Source organism: Triticum urartu, chromosome 6A (genome assembly GCF_056163025.1).
Source record: "Triticum urartu cultivar PI428250 chromosome 6A, HENAU_Tu73, whole genome shotgun sequence".
Lineage (NCBI taxonomy): Eukaryota > Viridiplantae > Streptophyta > Magnoliopsida > Poales > Poaceae > Triticum > Triticum urartu.
In genome coordinates this window covers 587,803,875-587,807,207 of record NC_141878.1, presented here as the reverse complement: position 1 = coordinate 587,807,207, position 3,333 = coordinate 587,803,875, and the positions used below count along the sequence as shown (strand labels likewise).

Here is a 3,333-nt window from a genome sequence, read left to right as displayed (position 1 = left end):
CATATTCATAGTGTTGAAGCCAAAAGATGCAGAGTTGATAATGATAGTGCAACTTATTTGTGGCACTGCCGTTTGGGTCATATCGGTGTAAAGCGCATGAAGAAACTCCATACCGATGGGATTTTGGAACCACTTGATTATGAATCACTTGGTACATGCGAACCGTGCCTTATGGGTAAGATGACAAAAACACCGTTCTCCGGTACTATGGAGAGAGCAACAGATTTGTTGGAAATCATACATACAGATGTATGTGGTCCGATGAATGTTGAGGCTCGTGGCGAATATCGTTATTTTCTCACCTTCACAGATGACTTAAGCAGATATGGGTATATCTACTTAATAAAACATAAGTCTGAAACGTTTGAAAAGTTCAAAGAATTTCAGAGTGAAGTTGAAAATCATCGTAACAAGAAAATAAAATTCCTACGATCTGATTGTGGAGGAGAATATTTGAGTTACGAGTTTGGTGTACATGATGTGACACTGCCTATGGAGACAAATATTTCATTGCCGGAGAAGTATGTCGTACCAGCTAAACGCGCTGGAAAAGGAAATCAATTTGTTACTATTGATTCAATACATAGACAAAGTCTGGCCATGACGCACATCGCTCCGGAGATACAGGTATTACAGATTGGCACGATGACGTTTCAAATTGTACAGCGGAAGGAAGTGAAGCCTACTTTTCAAACCCCATGCAATCATGATACGGAGGGGAAGATGCAAGTTAAGGACTCAGGAGGATGCATGCGTTTTCCTTAGTCCTAGTTCGTTTCCTTTTCAATAAGTACTAGTCTGTTTTGTCTTTTGTGATCAACGTGCCGGATAATTAAATTAGTTAAGATGTGATTAGAAAGATAGGAGAGAGAGAGTCCGTGTAGTATTTTTCTTGTTTAAGTCGGTTTAGCCTGGTCATTTTTCTCGCCTATATAAAAGGTCGGCTTCGGCCACGTACGGGATAGCTTTGGTTGAAGTTATTTTCCAGAGATGAATAGATCGGTAACTCGGGGTATCTCCGAGCCGCTGTTTGATATTTGTTGAATAGCTCTTGGAGGCTTACCTCACCCACCGCGGCATGATGTTGGGGCTCACCGCCATGCTGGGCGGCGCCGTGACTATGGTGGCAGTGGTGCCCACGAGGATGATGGTTTGGGTCGAATCAAGATAACCATACCTGAATTCTCGGGACGTTGTGCTGACCCGGAAAAATATTTGGAGTGGGAGATGCGCGTAAATCAAATTTTTGATGGTCACAACTACTCCGAAGAGAAGAAGGTTCGTGTTGCATCGATGGAATTTACAGAGTATGCTCTTGTATGGTGGGATAATAAAAACCGTACTCATGAGCGACCAACGACATGGGCTGACATGAAGTGAATCATGAGGGAACGTTTTGTGCGTGCTTATTACACTCGCCAGCTTCATAGTAGATTGCGTCGTCTAGTGCAAGGTACGAAATCAGTTGATGAGTACTATAAGGAGATGCAAGTTTTGATGATCCGTACAGCTGTGCGTGAGTCTGCGGAGGCGACCATGGTACGTTTCTTTGAGGGGTTAGAAGAAAAGATTCGCGATCGTGTTGATTTAATGCAATATAATGATATTCATGAGTTGCTTCATCAAGCGGAGCGTGCTGAACGTTGGGTATTGGAGAAGCAAGCTTCAGAGACTCGTCCGAATTACAATAGTGGGAGATGTGGTTCTTCTCCTATTGATGGGGGGTTTAGTGCTAAACCGACTCCTTCTTATAAGTCGGGAAGCATTGAACAGAGCAAAGTGGCGGCTATGCCAAAGGAGGTCTCTCAGGTTTCATCTAATGCGACGTCATCGCATCACCGTAATATTATTTGTCACAAGTGTGGAGGATGTGGACACATGAAGCATGAATGTTCCAATCAACGAAGGGTTCTACTTGTTGATGCGGAATATATTTCAGAATCTGAAGATGATACGCCTAAGTTAGAGGATGGAATCGAAAGAGATCGTGGTGATACCATACTATGTTATCCTCAAGATGATCCTGATATGGAGAGTTTGCTAGCACATAAGGTCCAGCGAGATGACAGGGCCATTGTTGAACAAGGACAACGGCGGAGTATTTTTCAAACTGCATGTACCATCAAGGGAGAAGTTTGCAAACTGATAATTGATGGGGGCAGTGCTAGCAACATGATTAGTAAGGATGTGGTGGAGTCTCTTTTGTTGCCAACATGGGAGCACCCAAGACCATACTATATGAAGTGGATAAATGATGTTGGCAAAGTGAAGGTAACTCATAGGGTGAAGGTTCCTTTTTCTGTTGATGGCTATGTTGATAAGGTGGAGTGCGATGTTATGCCACTACATGTTTGTCACCTTATTTTGGGGCGTCCGTGGTAGCATGATGTTAACGCACTTCATCACGGGCGAACAAACAGTACACTTTTATGCATAAGGGTGAGTTCTATGCTATTCTTCCTAAGGATGCACAGAATATAAAGTGTACTGTAGATGTGTTCAAGAAGAAATCTGCAAGGCCTAAGTCGAAACCGAGGACGGTTTCCTTTCAAGGGAGAGAGGATGATGTGACACTGCCTATGGAGACAAATATTTCATTGCCGGAGAAGTATGCCGTACCAGCTAAACGCACTGGAAAAGGAAATCAATTTGTTACTATTGATTCAATACATAAACAAAGTCTGGCCATGACGCACATCGCTCCGGAGATACAGGTATTACAGATTGGCACGATGACGTTTCAAATTGTACAGCCGAAGGAAGTGAAGCCTACTTTTCGAACCCCATGCAATCATGATATGGAGGGGAAGATGCAAGTTAAGGACTCAGGAGGATGCATGCGTTTTCCTTAGTCCTAGTTCGTTTCCTTTTCAATAAGTACTAGTCTGTTTTGTCTTTTGTGATCAACGTGCCGGATAATTAAATTAGTTAAGATGTGATTAGAAAGATAGGAGAGAGAGAGAGAGTCCGTGTAGTATTTTTCTTGTTTAAGTCGGTTTAGCCTGGTCGTTTTTCTCGCCTATATAAAAGGCCGGCTTCGGCCATGTACGGGATAGCTTTTGTTGAAGTTATTTTCCAGAGATGAATAGATCGGTAACTCGGGGTATCTCCGAGCCGCTGTTTGATATTTGTTGAATAGCTCTTGGGGCTTTGTGATTTTGGCGTGAGATTGATTCCAGAATTTCAGTTTCCGCTGGTCTGCTGAAGATCGTCCACGTACTTCCTCTCTAGGGTGTGCGTGTTGTTGTTGTGGTGATTGCATCTACAAGATCGCGAGCGCCACGTCATTTCAGGTGACATCGTATCGTGAAAGATTGGGCAAATTATTTGTAC

General features: G+C 43.2%; 1 pseudogene; it reads left to right on the top strand.

The window, feature by feature from the left end:
• Nucleotides 1-1,485: 1,485 nt before the first annotated feature.
• LOC147966720 (uncharacterized) lies at nucleotides 1,486-2,852 on the top strand (annotated as a pseudogene).
• The last annotated feature ends 481 nt before the right edge of the window (nucleotides 2,853-3,333 follow it).